Source organism: Lepidochelys olivacea, assembly GCF_965140295.1.
Source record: "Lepidochelys olivacea isolate rLepOli2 genome assembly, chromosome: 3".
Taxonomy (NCBI): Eukaryota; Metazoa; Chordata; order Testudines; family Cheloniidae; genus Lepidochelys; species Lepidochelys olivacea.
The window spans coordinates 126,067,226-126,089,797 of NC_140413.1; the positions used below are offsets into that span (position 1 = coordinate 126,067,226).

The 22,572-nt window shown below is 40.1% G+C and overlaps 1 protein-coding gene across 2 annotated transcripts in view; it reads right to left on the reverse strand.

Annotated features, from left to right (window-relative positions):
• PDE10A (phosphodiesterase 10A) overlaps nucleotides 1-22,572 on the reverse strand; it is a 337,153-nt gene that overhangs the window by 193,675 nt on the left and 120,906 nt on the right. The window lies entirely within an intron of this gene.

Sequence of the window (22,572 nt, forward strand, 5' to 3'; positions counted from 1 at the left end):
GTTGAGTGGTGGATGGAATGAAAGAGCTGGGAATGAGATGGCATATTCATGTCTTTTACTAGAGAGCTGCAAATTAAGATGCATTCATAAAACATGCTACTGTAGGTAACAAAGTAGTTTAATGCAGTCTAATTTGCATTTAATTGTCAGCATTTATTTCAATTTTTACAGCATAAAGAAGCGCACAGGATAATTTGACGTTTATGTAATTTTACCTCTTCAAAGCATTAGAACTACTGATGGTCAGTAGAATCATAGAATATCAGGGTTGGAAGGGACCTCAGGAGGTCATCTAGTCCAACCCCCTGCTCAAAGCAGGACCAATCCCCAACTAAATCATCCCAGTAGGATAATAAGGTGAATTTCAATTACTCACAAGATACAAAGGCTCTGAAATATTTTTTCAACAGCAGATGAACAGAGACTGGGCAGACAGACTAAATCTAGCCAAGCACACAGTATAGAATAATTAAATTCTTATAATCATCTATCTAACAACACTGCTAGAAATGATAGCTATAAAACGGATAGCCCTGATTCATCTAATACTAATTCCTCTGTTACAAACTATTTTAAAATTGATACACTTTGTATGTGCTTCATAGTCCTCTGTCTTAGACAACCTGAATGTTTATGAAAAGCCTGAGTATAAAAGATAAATTTACCTTAGTTGGCACTCTTTATTAAACGTCAGTCAGAGATGGAGAGAGATGTGGATACTTGCCTCTTCCCATAGAGAGACAAACACATCAATTTGTGGAGCATAATATATATATTACCATTAGCATATCTCCATGGAAAGAAACGAGTTTATGTTCAACTTCAGGTGTTCTATGTTTCCGGGGAGATAAGTAAATGGCAATATTTACTGCATGACTCACCAACATATTTTTAATACCATATATGCAATATATAGAACACATGATCTGGATCTTTGTGCATTTATTTTTCAATATTTGTAGCCAATATGTAAATGACAAAATAAATGCAGTGTTAATTCATAGAGTAATGAAGTATAAGGCCAGAATAGACCACTGTGATCCTCTAGTTCAATATTCAACATTTTTCCATTTGTGGATCCCAAAAATTTTTTGAATGGAGGTTGGGACGCTTTTGGAAATCTTAGACACAGTCTGCGGACCCCGAGGAGTCACAGAAAACAGGTTGAAAGCCACTGTTCTATGGTAACAACAACATTTCACAAACCTCTTAGATCAGAGGTTTTCAAACTGCGGGGCAAGTCCCTCTGGGGGGGCATGGAGGAATTTTCAGGGAGGGGGTCTGGAAATGCCAGGCAGTTTGGGCCAGCAATGCCGGGGGGGGGGGGGGCGGCGCTCAGGGAGGAAGCCCCACCTCCAACCCGATTTACCTCAGCAGGACACCCCATGTGTGGATTAGTGTCAACATTGCTACACTGATTTCCGCTGCCAGCAGCCTCTGCCCCAAGAAACTGTCGCACACGCCTTCTCCCATCCTGAAAACCTGAGCGGGGAGGGGCAGGTATTGTGTCTATTTTTGTCTAGGCAGGGAGGCGCAAGCAAAAATTGTAACTCAAAGAGGGGGCTCAGCTCAAAAAGTTTGAAAACTGCTGCCATAGACATAGCCTGCAGACCCCGAGGGGACTGAGGACCACAGGTTGAAAACCACTGATCCAGACTGACATCTTGCATAAAACAGGTCACAGGGCTTCCCTGAACTAAGTTCCTGTTAGATTTAAAGCATATCTTTTTTAAAAAAATCTGATCTTGATTTTAAAATTGCCAGTGATGAAAATCCACCACAATCCTTGATATGTTGTTTTAATGGTTAACTACCCTCACTGCTAAAAATTTCCAACTTATTTCCAGTCTGAATTTCTCTAGCTTCAACTTCCAGGCTTTGGATCCTGTTACATCTTTGTCTGTTAGATTGAAACCCTTCTATTATCAAATTTCCATTCCCTGTGTAAGTATTCATCAGGGTGGATAAAAATCAATGATTTAAAAAAAAATCTGATTTTGTTTAATTTAAATTGGATTTTTTTGATAAAATGCTTTTTGAGGAAAAAACCTATCTAAAGTTAGTTTTAATTAAGATACATTATAGCTCAAAGATATCTCATCATGGAATAGGGATTATAAATCCTAATTCTATAGTATGAGACAATACACCAGATCGTCTACATAATGTGAATTCGGATATAACGCAGTCACGGCCATGGATCTCAAACTTAAGTACTGTACAGTACAATTTTTTTGAGTATAGACGTGATAAATCGACCGCTGAGTGCTCTCCTGTCACCTCTAGCATTCCACCAGAACGAGGGGCACAAGCGCAGTCGACGGAAGAATGTCAGCTATTCACGTAGCTGAAGTTGCGTATCTTAGATCAACCCAGCATGGTAGTGTAGACAAGCCCTAAGACGATTTCTGTAGGTCTAGAACGCCATACAAATGTAATGTAATAAAAATGTACAAGTACAGTATTTATCTTTAGAAAGATGTCAAAAATGTCAGGCAAAAGGAAGGCTTAATCGGTGCAGCAGAAATTGGATGCTATCGAACGACTTAGGAATGGCGAAACCCAGACAATGATTAGCTGCAATATTGGCATTAACGAGTCCACCATTCGTGGATGGCTAAAGAATGCTGACAAGCTCAGAACTTACATTCATAACCTGGATGAAGAGCATGGCCTTCAAAGAAAATGAGTCTGTTTAGCGAATGATGCCGATCTTGATTTTGCGGTTTACACATGGTTTGTGCAAGAACAGCTGAAAGGCATTCTGATTTCTGGTCCACTTGTAGCCATGCAAGCGGAAAAATTCGACTGGGAACTTAATGGCGAATTCAGCAATTTCAAGGCGAGTTCGGGTTGGCTATAGCGATTTCAGAAAAGACACAGAATCTCTCAGATCGCAGTTTCGGGAGAAAAACGCTCTGCTGATGCCGACGCCACGCAATCATACCCTGCGAAGCTGAGGGAAATTTTACAGGCAAAGGGTTACTTAGAGGAACAGGTTTACAATGCAGACGAAACAGGAATTTATTATAAAATGTTGCCTGATAAAACCCTGGCTGTCAGAACAGATGAACATAAGAAAGAAGGACATAAACAGGCAAAAGATCACCTTACTTTATCGTTTTGTGTGCGTGCAACAGGCAAGAATAAATTAAAACCACTGTGCATTGGAAAGTCTCGCATGCCTCGGTGCTTTCATCACGTAAATGTGAATTGCCGGCTGTTTTCATATTCCAAACTCCAAAAATTCCTGGATGATAAGAGAGATTTTTGAACAATGATTCTTCACTGAATTTGTCCCTTCTGTGCGAAAGCATTTGAGGGCAAAACACTTAGAAGAAAAGGCCGCTCTTTTGCGAGACAACTGTCCAGCGCATCCTCCAGCCGAAAGACTCAGAAACCATGATGGTATAATACGGGTTGAATAATTACCTAAAAACACGACTTCCAAAATCCAGCCACTTGATCAAGGTGTTATCACCATTTTTAAGCAGCACTATCGACAGAACTTGGTATGACAAATGATAGAAAGCGAATTGTCTGTCACCGATTTCTAAATAAGTTGATTATAAAAGACTTCTTTTACATTGGCGGCGATTCCTGGAATTCATTACACGCTGAAACAATAAACCGCTGTTGGATGGTGGGACTGAGAGAGTCGTTTGGCCACCTGCTCCTGAAAGAAAATGAAGAAAGTAGATCACAATCTGACGAGAAATTTGACTTCGAGGGATTTACAGAGGAGGAAGTTGGAAGTGGATGCAGGAGCTGTGGATGCAGGAGCTGTGCCAGCAACTGTCCAGGCTCAGGGTAACTGTTCTGCCACAAAATATCGAGTCCTGGATAAGAGGTGATGATGAAGCAGAAGAATTTTGTCCCGTTGCTGAAAGTCTAATGGATGACCAAATTCTTCAGGCAGTACGACCAAACAACATTCCAGAAGCTGAAGAATTGGCCTTCACCGTGGAAGAAGAGGAGGAAGATGAAGTGGACGTCGTTCCAACATCAACTGCGACCGTAGCTGGCTTAGAGACTGCTTTGAGATGGTTTGAGTCGCAAGACGTTGAGCCTATAAAAATTATGCAGCTACGTAGTCTTTTGCAGTTTGCTAAGCGGAAGCAGACAGCAGCAAGAAGCAAAAGCAACTCACCGACTTTTTAAAGAAAAACTAGACTAGTTTATTGTAATGTCTACTTTAAATCTCTAATAAAGCAACACTTTTTCTCGTTTATTGTTTCCTTCAAGTAGGAGTTTATTTTCTAGGGTTTTCTATACTTTATGGATGTGACATTTACTGTATACAGTAATTTCATTTTAACGTGGTCCCCGCTATAACACGGTACTTGGCATGGATCCCAAATCTCACGTTCTAGCGAGGGTCCAGTGTATATTCATGTAACGTTGAAGAAAAGTTTTGTAAATGATTTCCAATAGTTCATGGATTAGGGACCTTATCTTATGGGGTTCCAAGGGCTTCTGAATAGATTATTTAGGTTAATCTTTCTATCTACCCAATAGGACTCAGTGCTCGGTCTAGAAGATACCATCAGAGATGCTTAGTTTTGCAGTTCTCAAATTGTGGATTTGTATCTCCAGAGATAACATGCTTATGAACAGCAAAAATGTTTAAAATAAATAATATATTGAGGTGAAAAATAACTGACCTCAACCCTATTGACACTCTGCAAATCTGTGTACACAGAGTCAATCCCTTATCTCTCTCTAAAAGTGCAAAGTTTCAAAAAGTTCAATGAATAGAAGATTGCTGGGGACAGAATAGATCCAGACAAGGAGAAGAACTCTGGAGATAAATGTGAGAAGGCAGGGACAGGCAGTAGAAACAAAAGTGAAACTGTTTGAGCAGCATATTCCCGAAGTCTTGAAGTCTTTCTGAGTGTAGCCTTCATTGATTTGAGATCTACCATACTATTCTCTCACTAGAAAAGGAAAACCTATAATGGCAGCAGGCCGTAAAAGAGACCCACTTTGGGAATAAGAAAAGGAGTACTTGTGGCACCTTAGAGACTAACCAATTTCTCTGTGTATATATAAAGTCTGCTGCAGTTTCCACGGTATGCATCCGATGAAGTGAGCTGTAGCTCACGAAAGCTTATGCTCAAATAAATTGGTTAGTCTCTAAGGTGCCACAAGTACTCCTTTTCTTTTTGCGAATACAGACTAACACGGCTGTTACTCTGAAACTTTGGGAATAAGAACCATTCAAGAAATATATGTTTGCTGCTGCTGTTTTAAAGAAAGTCACACCAGCGAACTGGTGGAAGCCACTTAAACACTTGGATTCAGAGACTGTTGAAGTGATAATCTCACTTTTAACAGCAGTAGCTTCTTCTCCCGGTGTAGAAAGAATATTTTCTTCCTTTGGACTAATTGATTCCAAATTGAGAAATCGTTTGGGACCTGAAAAAGCAGGAAAGCTTGTTTTTCTTTACCAGATTATGAACAAATTGGAAAATGAAGGTGAAGATGACTGAGTTAGCTGCAGAAGCCAATGTTCTAAGTATTTCATGTTGACCTGGCTGACATAGTCGTTTTAATTTTTGTGGGTTTTTTTAATTTCATTTAACTATTTTAGTTAAAAACTATTATAACAAAAACAAACCTGATTTTAAAAAACTTGAATGTTTAACTAAATTCAAAAATTCATGTCCTTGTTTTGTTAAAATATTATGTGTTTGCTGTTGAAGAAAAAAATCCAGAATACCTAACGTTGTTGTTTTAGTTTAATAAAATAGTTTAAATGTCTGGAGATGTTCTCCTCCTTATACAGCATGGCAAGAAAATCCTCCAAATAATAATTAACCTGTTGAATTGGAGACAGTTCACCTCCCAATGACTTCATAAATATCTGCTTCAATTACCTTTGGTAAATGAAATAACCAAACCATCATGCATTTTCTGATATAGCTGTGATACTAGTCTGAAAAGTTTTCAAAATAAATCACTTTAAAAATGTATAGTGAGTACCTTCTAAAAATGAAACCTCCATCTATCTCTGAGTTGTGAAGAATATGTATTAAAGTTATAACAACCAACAAGAATGCACTTTTATGTAGAAATCCATGATTAAATCAAGTCTTCCTGACTAGTGATTTAAATCAATTTGATTTAAATGAAATCCACCCTGGTTTCACAGACTGTGATCACGTCATCTCTTAACCTTCTTTTTGATAAACTAAACAGATTGAGTTCCTTTCACTACAAGGCATGTTTTCAAATCCTTTAAACATTCTTGAGGTCTCTTCCAGTTTATAAACATCCTTCCTCAATTGTGGGCACTAGAAATGGACACAGTATTCCAATAGTGGCTGCTGTAGTGTGAATAGAAAGTACAGTACAAAGGTACAGTACAAAGGTACAGTACAAAGGTAATATAACCAATTGTACTCCTGCTCCATATTCCCTTGTTTATACATCACAGGACCACCTTACCCTTTTGGCCACAGCATTTCACTGGGAGCTCATGTTCAGCTGATTATCTACCATAAGCCTAAGTCTTTTTCAGAGTAATTTCTCCCTAGAAAAGAGTCCTCCATCCTTTACGTATGGCCTACATTCTTTGTTCCTAGATCTATAACTACACTGGTCATACCGAAACACATACTGTTTGCTGGCATCCAGTTCATCAAGCAGTCGAGACTGTTCTGTATCAGTGACCTGTCCTTTTCATTTTTTACCACTCCCACAATCTTTGTGTCATTTGCAAACTTTATCATTAATGATTTTATGTTTTCTTCCAGGTCACTAATTAAAACATCAAATAGTATAGAGCCAGGAACCAATGCCTGTGGGACTCCATTAGAAGCACACTTGCTTGATGATGATTCTCCATTTACAATTACAATTTAAGACCTGTGTTGTTTGCACTGATGTTGTAGCTATGTTGGTCCCAGGATATGAGAGACACAAGGTGGGTGAGAGAACCTTTTATTGGACCAACTTCTGTTGGTGAGAGAGAGAGAAGCTTTCGAGTTTCACAGCTCTTTTTCAGGTCAAGAAGAGCTCTGTGAAGGTCAAAAGCTTGTCTCTTTCACCAACAGAATTTGGTCTATTAAACTATTTTACCTCATCAATCTTGCCTCTCTCAGTTTAAGACCTATCAGTTAGCCAGTTTTTAATGAATTTACTGTGTGCCATGTTGAATGTGCCATATCTTTCTAGTTTCTTAGTCAAAATATTATTCAGGACCAAGTCAAATGCCTTACAGAAGTTTATTATGTGAACACTTTTACCTTTATCAAGCAAACTTGTAATCTCATCAAAAAAGATATCATGTTAGTCTGACAGAATCTATTTTTCATAAACCCATGTTGGTTGGCATTAATTATATCACCCTCCATTAATTCTTTATTAATCAAGTCCTATATCAGCTGTCACATTATTTTGCCCAGAATCAATGCCAGGTTGACAGGCCTATAATTACCACCACCCTAGGCTTGTGATTATGCATTATCATACAGTCTTCAGTTACATGATCACATACTATTTTTTCTCATGACATCTGCCTCATTCAGTGCATTGGACGCACAGTGATCATTGTATGGGTAGCTATTCAATATATTGTTTTACCCTCATCATTTAATATGTGGTCCTAGGCTTTATTTACTGGACACCATCCAAATCCTGCATTGCATACAGAATTATTAATTTCTTTGTGGACTCTTCTGCAGTGTTCCTCACCACAGCATCCAAGATCGTCAAAAATATTAACAAATTTATCTTCAAAACATACCTCCAAAGTGTGGAAATGATATTATTATCCCATTTTACACATGGGGAGCTAAGGCACAGAGGAATGAAAGCTAAATTTGTCAAGTATCCAGTAGTCTGGAGTGCCCAGTGTGCAATCCCTATGGCCTGATCTTTCAGAGTATTTAGTATTGTATAGCACCTTTATATGTTCAGAGCAGTGGTCCCAAGTTGCAGCTGAGTGAGTCCTCAGCACTTCTGCAACTCTGACTCCAAAAGTTTCAAATTGCACAACCAGAAAATGAGAAACACAATTAGTGGCCACTTGTGAAAAGTTTGGCTTGGGAAATGCAGGGACAGAATCCAACTCCCCAGGGCAACATTCAACTCCCATGAGACCATCTTTTCTCTTCCTGCAGTCCCCTGCCTTAGTCACTACACAATTTCCAACTGCTGCAACAAATGAAGCAGTGGTCCTATAGATCAGTGGTTCTCAAAGCCGGTCCGCCGCTTGTTCAGGGAAAGCCCCTGGCGGGCCGGACTAGTTTGTTTACCTGCCGCATCTGCAGGTTCAGCCAATCACGGCTCCCACTGGCTGCAGTTCGCCGCTCCAGGCCAGTGGGGGCTGTGGGAAGTGGTGTAGGACAAGGGACATGATGGCCACCCTTTATAGTTAACAGTTCCTCCACTATGCAACCCTGATTCATCCCCTGATAGAAGCATACAAAGGCATAAGAGGATTCAGTGATTGATAGCTGAAGTTAGATAAAGTCAGACTAATTTTTAACAGCAATAGTCATTTACCATAGGAATAATTTACCGAGTGATATTGTGAAGTCTCCATCATTAAAAGTCTCTAAATAAAGAGCAAGCGTCTTCATATAAGATATGTTCTAGCTCAGGGGTTCCCAAACTGTGGTACATGTACTACTGGTGAGATCTGAACTTCATGTTCCATCCATTTACTTCATAACATTTTTTTAAGGTGATACATGAACCAGTGAAGTTTGGAAGCCTCTCCTCTAGCTCAACCAGAAGTTAAGGGCTTGATGCAGGAAACACTTTGTACGGTTTTATGGCGTCAGTTATGCAAGAGGTCAAACTAGATGGTCTTAAAAGGAACCAACTTCCTCACCTTAATACTTATAATGGGGAAGGGAAGGAATGGAGATACATAAGGAAATAAGGAAGAGGATTAAGGGAAGGAGAGGAATGAAGGATGAATTATGAATTATTATTATGAAGAAAAATGAATTATTTCTCTCTCATAATGTCACATTGGCATGTGTGACACTGCTTGGGGGCATCTGAAATGCTATTGAGTCAGTTACATAGTTACATAGTTCAGTATCCTCACCAGCCAACTTTATTATTTCCAACTAGAAGGAAGCCATTTTATAAAGCAGGGTATGCTCACAACTTTTTTTCTAATCCTACCAATCTTCATGGTACCTTACATTTAAGAGAAGACTCCCCAGATACTTCTGAAAATTATAAATGGTAGTAGGCTTGAGTGATAAACTGTAAAGCTCACAGTTACTATCCCAGTGCCAGTATTGTAAGTGGAACACTGCCCAAACAATTCACATATTCACTGTTCATTTTTGGCAAGTATTCCTGCTTGTTGGTATATCCTGGGAACGTAAGCACAGCAAGGCTGCATCAGGATGAAACGGCATGCTTACAGCATCAGTGAAGCATGAATACAGCCTAAATATAAAACATGGAGGTTATTAACATGCTGCCATGTCATTTCCTTTTGCACAGTCTGATGAGGTATCAGAATTGCAGTGAGTTATGAAATGTTGCTACTAGAGTAATACTCCCACTTTTTGAATATATTTACTGCTCTTTCATATACACGGTTTGGAAGTACTTCATTAACCTGCTGAACAAACTAGTATTAGCAACTGGATGGTTTGAAGCTGTAGAGCTCCCAAAATAGGCAAACCCTCCATAGGCTCCTTCCTCCTATTTTTACAGGCTGATAGCAAACTGCCAGATTTTTAGCACCACACATACACTGATACAAGAACATTCCTGCTAAGCAGAAACATTTGGCAGTTAGCTACCTTTCACACGTTAAAAGTCTGTGGACAAATTGCAAATGACACATCTCTATATTGCACCATTTAGTAAAAAGTTCTTCCAAATAAAACCTTTAAAAACATAGGCTGTACAAAAACCCAGAAAGTAAATGAAGGGAAAACAAAATCATACCTTACTTACTCTAAAACCATACACGTTTGTTGTACTCTTTTTATTAACATGCCCACAACACAGCAGAAAAACAATTCCCTTTTCATACCATACCCACAAATACTGAGAAATTACCTACTTCCTATTGGTAACAACCCATCAATTACTCTCAAAGACTCGCTTGCGTAGGAAGGGAGATTGGGGTGAAAGGAAGAGATTAATGTAATAGAAGTCAGTGTAGTGTACTCTAAAGTTGAACATTATAATGTGAGGTATTGCAAAAGAAACAATTCCCATTCTATTTTGGACCATGGAAGAATTGTTTTTCATGATTCAGCACTGGACAGATTTGCTTTTAATATAAGCCTAAAGGACTAGTGGACAAATTGTCTCTTTTGTGCAGAAGACAACCTCAGGGTTTGGGAACGATTGAGTCTTTTGGTGCAGGTTCCAAAGTTTTATAACAATTAAAACACAAAAACTGTCAACATCACATGTCAAAATATTCAAAGTAAATATCCTTCAATAGACCTATGAGTCTATGACTCTAAATCAAACTCCAAGTTCTCAAGCAACATTCTTCTTTCTTTGCCTATCTGTAAATTTCTATTATCACTGAAGGAAATATTTTTCTGTCAGTTTGTATGTGTATGGAGAAATTGATGTTTACTGACATTTACCATTAAAAATCTAATCCTTTCAAGTCTAGGTGTAATGTAGCTGAGTCTGGATGGCATAGTTGCCCCTCCTTCTGGGAGATTACCTCTGGAAGAAGAGGTACATATATATTGGCAGATGAATGGACAGATTCACTGGGGCTGAATATCAGAACTGATTATCATGGCTGAATACTGTCTGAGCTTCCAGATGTCCCTTGGTACCAGCGGGATAGGTAGGTTGATGAATATTATTCCTGGAGCCCAGGGGATCAGAAAGGCATTTGACAGAGATCTTGGGATCTGGCACCCTCTGGAGCGGAACATGTGGCATTTTGTGTTCTCATTCTTTGCAAATAGGTTTATAATTAGGTGATCTCACTTGTCATATGTCCTGCATGACGGTGTCTTTGACCATTCATGGTCATTTGCAAAATGTTTGCTGCGGTGGTCTTCCAGGATATTCTGCAGCCTGGCTGCAGAAACAGAATTAAAGGCACAACTGTAAAATATGCGAAAAAAAGATAGTACAAATAGTAAGAGGCCATTATGGCTCTTTCAGGAGCTCCTTAATTACCTCAAAATCAAAAAGGAATCCTACAGAAAGTGGAAATATGGACAAATTGATAAGGAAGACTACAAAAGAACAGCACAAGCACATAGGGACAAAATCAGAAAGGCGAAGGCACAAAATGAGTTACACCTAGCAAGGAACATAAAAGGCAATAATAGATTCTTTAAACGCAGAAGGAGCAAGAGAAAGATGAAGGAAAGCATAGGTCCTCTATTTAGCAGTGAAGGAGAGCTAGTACCTGATGATATCAAGAAGGCGGAGGTGTTTAATGCCTATGTTGCTTCAGTCTTCATTAAAAAGCTTATTGGTGACCAGATACTCAACACAATATTTACCAAAATGGGGAAGGAACACAAGCCAGAATAGGGAAAGAGTAGGTTAAAGAATATTTAGATAAGTTAGATGTATTAAAGTAGGCAGGACCTGATGAAAGTCATCCTAGGGCAGCATTTCTCAAATGCGGCCACCATGGCCGCATGCAGCCAGCCAACAGGGGCTTTTCTTGCAGCAACAGGCTTCTGGGTGGTGACTGGGGCGGGGGAAAGAAGTGGCTCCTCCCCTGGGGCTGCCAGGAGAGGTTGGGCCCTGCCCACCTCTGGAGCCACAAATGCCAGAGGAGCAGGAAGCCGGTATGAATTCCCCACCTTCCTGGGGGCAGTAGCGGGCGGACTTCCGGCTTCAGCCCTGGGGTGGCAGGCTCTGGGCATGTGGCAGTGGGTTCAGGTGCCGACCCCAGGCTCACAACCCCAAACATTGCCCCAGCCCGTGCTGCCTTCCCCAGTCCCCCGTCAATTCCCCCATTGCCCCTGCTGCCTCCCTATCCATCTCCCCATTTGGACTTAATTGTACCCTGGTTTGCTGGGGATGAGTAAGTCTGCTGTGAAAAGTGATATTCGTATATTTGTTAATATCACTTTTCAGTACCTCTCAGCTAGCTAGCAGACTTCTAGCTAGCAAGTCTAAAAAATAAAGAAACCAAAAAGCAAAAGAAACAACAACGAAGACAAGAACATGCAAAGCACCTTATATGTGTTTCTATTCCGTTTAGGTTCAGTAACGAATAGAGACAACCATACATTATTTTTATTATTGAGTCTGCAAACAAAACCCTACATAAATAAATTACAATGATTTGGACATGTACATGTGCATATTTATTTTTTTCCCTAAAATTAAGTAAGTATTTTAGGAAATATTGTCAGAGTTGCTGGCTGCACTCTGAGGCCACAAAAGAATTTGTTGTGAGAATCCCTATCCTAGGGTTCTTAAGGTAATAGCTGAAGCAATCTTAGAACCATTAACAATTATCTTCAAGAACTAATGGGGTATAAACTCATGGGTATAAGTAAAGAGCCAGAGGACTGGAGAAGGGCAAACAAAGTTCCTATCTTTAAAAAGGGAAACTAAGAGGACCTGGAGAATTACAGGCCAGTCAGCCTAACTTTGATGCCCAGAAAGGTACTGGAACAAATTATTAAACAATTATTTTGTAAGCCCCAGAGGATAATACGATTATAAGAAATAGCCAATGATGAATTTTTCAAGAATAAATCATGCCAAACCAACCTAATTTCATGCTCTGACAGGGTTACTGGCTTAGTGGATAGGTGGGAAGAAGTAGATGTGAGATATCTTGATTTTTGTATCTTTGACACAGCCCCATACGATATTCTCATAAGCAAACTAGGGAAATGGGGTCAAGGTGAAATTACTAGAAGATGAGTATGCAACTGGTTGAAAGGCCATACTCAAAAGAATAGTTATCAGTGGTTTGCTGTCAAACTGGCAGTGGATATCTAGTGGGATCCCATAGAGATCAGTCCTGGGGCTGATACTATTCAATGTTTTCATTAATGACTTCGAAAATGGAGTGAAGAGTTTGCTTATGAAATCTGAAGATAACACCAAGAGGGGAGGGGTTGCAAACACTTTAGAGCACAGGATTAGAATTCAAAATGACTTTGAAAAATTCGAAAATTGGTCTGTTAAGGATAGGGCTGTGGCTTTCTCCTCTAAGCAGGTGCTTAGACATCCAAAGATCTCAATGTTGCTCAAGAATATTTAAATGAGCACAGAGCCTCATCGATCTTAATATTAAATAAAGTGACAGCCTTCAAATAGAACACCTTCTATTGTTGTCTGTACCTCCGTAGGCATGCCAGAAAACTGTAACCTTCAGGATCTCCTGTTAAGAGATGGCCATGGAAACTCAGAGACAAGAGACTTAAATTCTTCCCTGCTGTGATGATATTTGTCTATGAATTTAGAAGCATTGTCCCAATTCAAATAATCCTATTTTGAAGTCGCTTCTAACCCTATCTGTGACACTCTGTACCTCAAAGCAGCACCCTGGAACCCTCATATTCCCCACTGTGATATGATTATGACAGGTTTTGTACAAAGTGTGCCTTGTGAGGGATCATTTGCTGAACATTACCATCCAGTTGAATTATGTGTGTTAGCATTGTATCTGAAGTTATGAAGTTTTGCTATGTGTGTGTTACTGAAATATGTTGAAACAACGAGGAGAAGTGGGTTTTAGCCCACAAAAGCTTATCCCCAAATAAATGTGTTAGTCTCTAAGGTGCCACAAGGACTCCTCGTTGTTTTTGCTGATACAGACTAATACAGCCACTACCCTGAAACCTGAAATACGTTGAGAGTCTGAGAGATAGCCACAGCTGGCCTTTCAGTGGCACAAAGGAGAAACTAACACCCTCAAGAAAGATTTACATTCGGCAATGTGTTGCTGGCCCATTAAGGAGAATCCGCTCACTCAGTAAGCCGCTCCTAAAGCACTTAGACAATGGGAATTGCTTAACTCAGTAGGAGACATAGAACATGTGATCCCTAACTCCATGTTTAAGACAGTATCTTTCCATGTTCATGGATTGGGGAGCGGAGGGTAATAAATTGGAGTCTGTGATATCAGCCCAGGGCCTCTCTCCTCCCCCTCCTGCTCTGAAAGCAACAAGAACATTCAGTAGAAAAGACTTTGCACTGAAGAGACAAGTCCCAGCTGAGCACAGAATTAAGCCTGTGTATTAAGAACTGTGAATTGCTTACAACACCTAGTAGGGTGAGAAACTGCTTGATTCAAATCTTGCTTAATCTGAAAAGATGTAGAATTTAGACTGCAATTTTATTTTTATTTCGTATGTAACCAACTTTGGCCTCTATGCCTACAACTTATAACTAAGGCTAAGATTTTGTCTCAGTTATTTTTACTAAAAGTCATGGACAAGTCATGGGCAATAACTAAATATTCACGGAAGCCCGTGACCTGTCCCTGACTTTTATTTAAAAAACTATGACAAAATGGGGAGGGAGGAGGTTCCAGCACCCACTGCTTCTGGGCTCTAGAGTTCCCCCCACCCACGGTGGCTGAGAGTGCAGGGTTTCCCCTGCTGCTGGCAGCAGCTTAGAGTTGTGGGGTCTGCCCGTGGGAGCTGGGAGCTGCAGGGACCGCCCCCCAACCCGTGCTGGCTGGGGGCTGCAAGGTTAATTATGGACACCTGAGTGCAAATAAGTGAAGTCTATGACTTTTAAAAACCTCTTCAGAGGAGGGATGAGAAACAGGCAGCAGAAGGGTTGTGTGCAGAAAAGGGGAAAGGTTCTCCTAGATAAACAGGTGTTTTTTTCTATAAGGGAAACCTTGTGTTTATTTCTGTTTGGGGATGAGGCCTTGGTTCCCAGAATGGGTTAGTAAGGGTGGCTGACAATTGGTAGCCAGCATAAGAAGAGGCAGTACTCCAGTGGGAGTTAGGACGGGGGGAAGAGGAGTGGTTTACAAAACAAAACAAAAAACCTCTTGGGCTAACCCTAGGGCCTACCCTGTAAATGCTGAAAATAAACCAATGCTAAGAATTAAACCTCCAGAGTCAGACTGATTTACTCCAGACAGACCAGCCACCCACCAATGCCAGAAGGAGAAATGCTGAGCCCTGATGTGTTGAAAGAGGTGCACTGTCACAGCACCCAATAGGACTAAGGCTGGGAGGAGCTGTCAGGGGTAGGGAACCAAGGCGAATGCTCATGTTTGGAACCACTAGGTCTAGGGAAATAACACTTTGTCCTAGATTCCCCATCACAGCTATAGGGATCAAATAACTGGGACCTTTGAGAGCAGATTGGTGATGTTTCCCTGATGTGCTCAAAGGCTGAAGAGGAGAATGAGTATTCTTTTTCGAGATGTGAAGCTACCTTCACTGGGTCCCAGGCAAAATTATAGTGTCAGATCTGGCCTGCTCCAAGGAAGCACTCAATCCCATAATGGTAGAGGTGCCCAGTCCCAGGAGTGATACTCTCACAACACAGGAGAGTAGTGGTGATTTAAGTAGAGATGACACACTAAGGCGAATCAGCACCATAAAGGCTTTCAGAACTAGGAATAGCAGTACCGAGGGCAGGTGAAGAGAGGCTGTCGGTCTGGAGCGGTGGGCACTGAGAGTTTCTGTGCTGACAAATCAACATTGGATAAGACATGAAACTCATTCTGAGGCATTACCAAGCCGTGGTGCCTGACGGGGTACAAGAGGAACCCATCTTGGGTCTTGAGCTACCCTTTAAAGAGGCAACATGAGGAGATTTCTGCCTTTTCTTGCCAGGATCTGGTGATGGTGACCTAGATCTATGCCCCTTGCAGGAGTAGTGCTTCTTCTTTCCTCTGACCTCAGCTGTTTTACCAGTAATGGAAGACATCTTCCTAGAGACATAAGCCCTAGAACTATGAACCAAGCCTGACCTCTCCGAAGCACTTCATGAAGAGGGTTGGCCAGGTGTGAGGAAGAATGTAGAGGAAGAATGTATAGCCCTCTCTAACAAAAAGAGATTCTTGTGAGCCTCTCTTGCCTTCTGCCTTCTCTTAGAGAACAATCTACAGAAGGCACATTTATCAGGAGTGTGTCCCTCTCCAAGGCACAATGTGGCACCCTGTATGCCCATAATTCAGCAGCAGCATCACATCAGAAGATGGGCAGCTTTTAAATCCAGGAGACTTCTGCTCAACAAGAAGAGCAGGAGCTGGTACTGGGAAAGTCTCATAAGAAGAAGTATGAAAGAGCAAGAGCGAGAGATTTTGTGCATGTGTGTGTTTTGTTTTTTTACCAGAGAAGACTGCAAACTACTACTTACATAATTAACCCTAACAGCTATTTAAAAACTATTTACAAGACAAAAGTTAGCCACACAGTGAGTGAGAGAGATGGACACCGCTAGGATTCTGACTCACAGCCACTGGTGGTAAAAAGGAAATAAGGGGCAGATGAGGTAGCCCCATACTTTATATCCTCACTTTAGGGTCATTAGGACTCCTAAGGTGCAAGATGCCACTGCTGGTCAAATGAATCTGAACTCAAGTGCATGGGATGTACATGCACGCAGAATGGAAAGCACATCTCAAAGAAGAGAAAGAATTAAAAGATGAAAAATTAAAGCTCCTATTTTGCAGAGCACAGACCAAATTGTGGAGACTCTCTGAAATAACAGTATCCATAATTATGTTTCTAATTTATTATTAGTCTGATTATTGAAATTCTCTGGTGTGTGTTTCAATGAAACTGATATTGTCCTTAATGTAAACACACACAACAGTAGCTTCTGTACCTGCAAGGTCCCTGACAAAGCCAGGTTTGGAGAACATGCATTCTGCTGTGTCAAAGGGAAGTGTGTTTTAGTATGCTCTGTTAAAGTTCTTAGCAGATGCTCACAGAGCATAGTTATAGATTATTTTTAAAAAATCAATTACTTTATTCACAGTCTTTCAAGCTTCAAGAAGACTAGTAACATCTTAGATAATTTCTGAGCTACTAGTCTGGGGCAAAAGAAAAGCATGGCAATAATTTTCTTTAAAAATAATCCCCCTGCCCCCTTTTATCTTGCCATTGTAACTCAAACAACTATAAGGATGTTGCTTACCCTTCACCCTGCCCCTCCCAAAAAAACAACTTTAGCCAGAGACCATGCATGGAGTGTTTCTGCCCAAAAGTTCAATTTTTTCAGAAAATTAAGAGCATGTAAACCAAAGAGTTATTCACTCAAATTGTTTTGCAAGCTTAACGATAGCACTTACTGTCAAGTGAATGCTATAATATACAAAAATTTAATTGCAAGCTGAATTTGTGTGGAATGGATCTGTTATTTTAATTGCCTTCTTATGTAGATTATTATTGAATACACCAGTTACATCACGGAATGCCACCATCTGTCCACACACTGACTTTACAGCTCTTCATGCTTACTTTGAGAGAGACTAGTTAACTTTTCTGCCTAATTTTCTTGGAATTATATATATAAGCACATACCAGAATGTTACAAAATTTCAATTTTAGAGACAAATCCAGGTTTAGGAAAGAAGAGATAAAACTCAGCCAATGTCTAGAAGGCACCACTGGATGTCCTTCACATGCACTTAAAAATGAAATGGAACTGCAGATTATGTTACAAATCATATTTATAAGTATGTGACTCACAGATGTGAAAGATCCTAATGTAACCAAAGCAGGAAGAGTCAATGCTTCAATTTTTCTACTTTGTGATATATTACAGTGGTTCTTAACCTTTCTGTACAGCTAGCCTGCACATTCCTAAAATTGTTCCTCAACAATAAATGTTAGCGTGTCTTCTTTCTGTTTGTCTTAGTTCTAGGATAATTTGTTCTCTTCATATTACTCTTATTTTGTGTTCCTCTCATTTGTTTGCATGCCTCAGAATTGTCTGTCATTTTGTTGTGTCTCTGTTCAATATTTTGTTCTGAGTCGTTACTAGATAGATCATTTGCTATGATAAGTGAAATTCTAAGGTCTTTCTTCTCTTTTCCTGAATCGTTGTATTCAGTCTTTTGTGTATGTGTTTTTCATATGCATTTTTCCATTCTCTTTTGGTGTCTTCTGTTTTCTTCTTTTTAGTGCCAAGGGTAGAAAGGGAAATGTTAGAATGTTGTGAAGGCCTAAACCATAATGGGGTTCAAGAAAGAATTAGGTAAGTTCATGGCGAATAGGTCCATCAATGGCTATTAGACAAGATGGTCAGGGATACAACCCAATGCTCTGGGTGTCCCCAGCCTCTGACTGCCAGAAGCTAGGTGTGGGTGACAAAGGCTGGATCACTCAATGATTGCCTGTTCTGTTCTTTCTTCTGAAGCATCTGACACTGTCAGAAGATAGGATACTGGTCTAGATGGATCATTGGTCTGACCCAGTATGACCATTCTTATGAGAAGGAAAAACAGTTGGCATGCATTACAATGGTGCAAGTCATATTTTGCACATGTGACTACAGGCTTCCAAGAACAACCTTAATTTCAAAGAACTGAGCTATTTGGAGTAGTTTTAAAATATGAATATCTGCCTGTACAACTCTGCAGAGCCAAGAATATGTACAACCATACCTCCCCAGCATAGAAAAGAGAATTTTCAAAGCCCAATAGTGAGCATTCTTTCAACTCTGAGCTTCATATTACTTACATATGGAAGGCAATCACTTATTTCTGAACTCCTTTTCCATTGTGCTCAACAGCATTTGCTTACTATAGGTATTTGGTAAACTTACATAATAGTAAATATGAAACAATCAACACATGTATGAAAAGGCAATCTAGATGTTCAAGTAATCCTCTAAATTTGCATAATTATATTTTTATATAGCTATTGGGCAGAGATGTAAGTATATACAAAATCTGACATGTCCAATTATATCTTCATTTTATTGTTGTCAAGATACACTAAGATTTCACTCATTCCAAAATTTCATACTTATCAAGCTCTATGCAACTCATTCAGAGTTTACATTTGCAGCTGAACATCAGAAGAAAAACATACAGTAGTGACTACTTCTCATTATAATAGCATCCATAGGATGTATTCAATGTTAGTTTCTTAAAAGATTATGACTTTTTGCCATTACAGCTAATATATAGCATATGTGGCTTTCTTTCAGAAATAAAGATTTCTTTTGGCTTATGTTTATCTAAAACATTTTCCTTTGCAAAGTCCAAAATGGAATAGCTGAAATATTTTTGTATGTACAATGGTCCATTTACGGCAATTGCTTCCAAAGCTTTGTCAGGATCCTACTCATAATAAAATATCCTGAAGATTAAATTAACAAATATGTATAATTAATAACATTTCTCCCATTATTTATTAATTGTGGTTTCCTCATCTGTAGACTGGGGAGTGCAATACTTTCCTATCTTCCAAGAAGGTTGTGATCATTAATGAATGTTTGTATAAAGTTTTGAAAATATAAAAAGTGTTATATAACTGCAAATAGCATTTGCATACTGCAACTGTCATTAGCATTAGCAACTGTCTAATCACACAATAATTTGAAGGAAATGATTTCTCTTCTCCTTGGTTACAGTTGTTCAGATGTCACCTGACCAGAACGAAGGTTGCTGAGAGGCACATTTATTTGCCTGATTTTGTAAATAGCTTCAGCATTTTTCCATCTAATTTTTGCGAAGTCCTGAAATGGCAATATAATGCCACCCAGGCAAATCTGCACCCCTCCCCACAAACAGTTTGAAAATACACTCATGAATATACCTAAAATCTGGATTTGGACATTCAATAAATATGCAAAAACATGCTTCCTTATTGGGTCAATGGAAATCACAATTATTGTTTCTGAAACTTTTAACTTTATCTCCTTCAAAATGTTACTTATAAAATTTTTTGTTAGATTCAAGAAAAACTTGGCTCAAAATCAGAGACTTCTAGCTATCGCTCACAAAAATATAAAGAAAATCTGTAACAATCTATACATTGACTTCACGTTTCAAGGAAAACCAAGGTTTATTGACCCTAGAGTTGTCAACTGTCTAATCACACAAAACCAAACAGCCTTGCCCCGCCCCGCCCCTTCCCCAAGGCCTTGGCCCTGCCCTGCCCCTTCTCACTCCATCCTCCTTCCCTCCGTTGTTGCTTGCTCTTCCCTGCCCCGGCAGGGCATTGGGTTTTGGGAGGGGGTGGGGCTGGGGGTGGGCCCAGGGTTTCAGAGTGTGGGAGGGGACTTGGGCTGAGCCTGGGACAAGAGGTTAGGGTGCAAGAGGGGGTGCGGGCTCTGGGAGGGAGTTTGGGTACATAAAGGGGCTCAGGGCTGGGACAAGGGCTTGGAGTGCAGGAGGAGATGAGGGGTAAGGGCTGTGGGAGGGAGTTTGGGTGTAGGTGGGGGCTCAGGGCTGAGGCCGGAAGTTGGGGTGCAGGAGGTGATGCGGGGTGTGGGCTCCAGCTGGGCGGTGCTTACCTCAGGCAACTCCCAGAAGCTACCGGCATGTCCCTGCAGCTCCTAGGCCAGGCGGCTCCGCACACTACCAATGCCTGCAGGCACTGCCCATGTAGCTCCCACTGGCCATGGTTCCCGGCCACTGGGAGTTGTGGAGCCAGTGCTCAGGGCGGGGCAGTGTGTGGAGCCTCCCTGATTGCCTCTGTGCCTCGGGGCCGCAAGGACATGCCAGCCGCTTCCGGGAACCGCACGGAGGCAGCCCTCCCTGCTGTGCCACCGACCGGATTTTTGGCCTATTAAAATCTCCCAGATTGCTTTCAATAGCAACTGGGAGACTGAGGCCGATTCCAGGAGACTCCTGGCCAATCTGGGAGGGTTGGCAACCCTAATTGACCCTCAAGGTCAATATTTACCTTGTCTTTGTTAACTGGTTGGCTCAATACAACTTGAAGCTTACTTCCACAGAAGTCACCATTATTAGAACGTTTTAATGTCACACCCAAGTGTGTGAACAAGCACCATAAGATAATGGCAGCAGAGAAATTCTAAGCAAACCAAAATAACTTCTACTTAAAACTGTCATGTTCTCTGAACTGAAACACTATCTGAAACTTTCTGCCACATTTAAGCACTCATATTCTTAACTCACACCATAACCTACATTTCACACGGAATATCACTCCCTGTACATATCCTGGCCTGTTGTAGAAAATCACCCTTTGCACAGGGTGGAAAGACACTATTGTAATCTAAAATAAGGATTTTCCTAGTAGCACCAAAGTATTTACTAATTTGTAAGAAGTCTGACTCAAATGAGTCCATTAGTAGTTACTAGGCTATTCTGCACCCCACCCCACAAAGCTCTCCGTACAGACATAGTATACACTTATGGTTCTATTGGGTATCACAGTTCCCATGAGTAACAGTCAAAATAAAAAAAACCCTAACTTTTAGCTCCATACTTGACACACAAACTTGATACAGAAAAATGCTGTTGTGTATGTGTAGATAAATTATAAATATAAACACTCTGTTGTGTATCCATTAAAGTTGCACTATACCTATACCTAAAACAAAACCACAAAAGTAAATGAAAGAACAACTAAGGAACCTAATAGTACGTACCCACCACTCCTTTTCCTAAACACAGGCATCTCACCATTAGAACAATCATCATACACCAAAGAAAATACACTGCATCTTAACTCTGCACACATAATAAGGCCATCCATGCAGTACTACCTTTCACAAACTCCTTAGCACCATTACCACAAACAGACCAGATTCACCCACCACTATCCTTTCTGCATTGTTATAGAAAATCATATTGACTCGTATATGGGAAAGTGGCAATATTCCATATATTTAAAATGGGGAATATCATTCAAACTAGTATTTTAAAAAAACAAAACACAACAAAAACTATTTATTGCTGCATATACGGAGCAAAATCAGGCTTTTTTCCCCAACCTACTATACTGCAACCTCATGTACAATTTGCTACTGTGATCCAGAACTTTACTAGAATTCATTCCTTCCAAGTGTCTCCTTTGCATTGACTCTCTGACGTCTGGATGATGTTTTTCCCCCGATGAATTTATTCACATTTTTCCAGAAAAAATATAATTGTTATTGCCTGTCAATATTTTTTCCTGGTAATTTTTATTTCTCTTCATTCCTCAGTGTTTGCAATAATTTTATTTAATTTCATCTGCAGACCTAGGTTCCAGTGTTGCAAACTACTGAACAAGCAAGGACCTTTCATCTCACAGCTCCACTAAATTCAAAAGGGTTCCAAGTATCCATTCACGTACAACAGCTTGTAGGACTGAGGCATTAGTTAACAAGTTGGCTATCAACAAGTCCAGATCATTAAAAGGAGAAGAGCTCTATGTAGCTGTAAGTCTGTCTCTTTCACAATAGAAATTGATCCAAGAAAAGATATTACCTCACTCACCTTGTCTCTCTGTTAAGTATAAATTAAGCCTAATACTGATCCTGCAGCAGCGCAAGAACCTCCCCATAATTCAATACATTGCTTTTTATAATTACCCTTTGCTTACAATCCATGTGTCACTGCTCATATCCAAACCCATTTTAATTCATGTTGCATGTAGGAATTTGCGAGGTAACGTACCAACTATTTTACTGAAGGCTACATATTATGTGTTGCAGAACCTCCTTTCAGTATTTTAGCAATTTTAGAGGTAA